Source organism: Otolemur garnettii, unplaced genomic scaffold (assembly GCF_000181295.1).
Source record: "Otolemur garnettii isolate 467f Iridium unplaced genomic scaffold, OtoGar3 scaffold00001, whole genome shotgun sequence".
Taxonomy (NCBI): domain Eukaryota; kingdom Metazoa; phylum Chordata; class Mammalia; order Primates; family Galagidae; genus Otolemur; species Otolemur garnettii.
The window spans coordinates 8,326,685-8,327,604 of NW_003852396.1; positions in this window are offsets into that span (position 1 = coordinate 8,326,685).

Below are 920 nucleotides of genomic sequence, written 5' to 3' on the forward strand. Positions count from 1 at the left end.
ATACAAGAGATCATCTCTAAATACTACCAGAAACTCTATGCCCAGAAATTTGACAATGTGAAGGAAATGAATCAATATTTGGAATCACACCCTCTCCCTAGACTTAGCCAGGAAGAAATAGAGCTCCTGAACAGACCAATTTAAAGCACTGAGATTAAAGAAACAATAAAAAGTCTTCCAATAATAAAAAATGAGGATAGTCTATAGAGATGTAGACATTTGGGGAAAAAAAAAGTCTTTTACATGTCTTTTAACATATGCTAGAAAACCAGGAAATGAAACTAACTTCCTACAACCACCTAATCTTCACATGTAAAAGACTGAAACTGCTCTCATACCTTTCTCCACTGACAAAAATTGATTCAAGATGGATAAAGGACTTAAATTTAAGGCATGAAACAATAAAAATCCTCAAAGAAAGCATAGGAAAAACACTGGAAGATACTGGCCTGGGGAAAGACTTCATGAAGAAGACTGCCATGGCAATTGCAACAACAAAAATAAACAAATGGGACTTAATTAAACTAAAAAGCTTCTGTACAGCTAAGGAGACAACAACCAAAGCAAATAGAAAACCTACACAATGGGAAAGGATATTTTGAATCAGACAAAAACTTGATAATTAGGATCTATAGAGTACTCAAATTAATACACATGAAAAAAACCAACAATCCTATGTGTCAATGGGCAAGAGACATGAATAGGACCCTGTCTAAAGAAAGACGAATGGCTAACAAACATGAAAAAATGCTCATCATCTCTAATTATTAGAGAAATGCAAATCAAAACCACCCTGAGATACCATCTAATCCCAGCAGAATGGCCCATGTCACAAAATCTCAAAACTGCAGATGCTGGCGTGGACGTAGAGAGAGGGGAACACTTTTACACTGCTGGTGGGACTACAAACTAATACAACC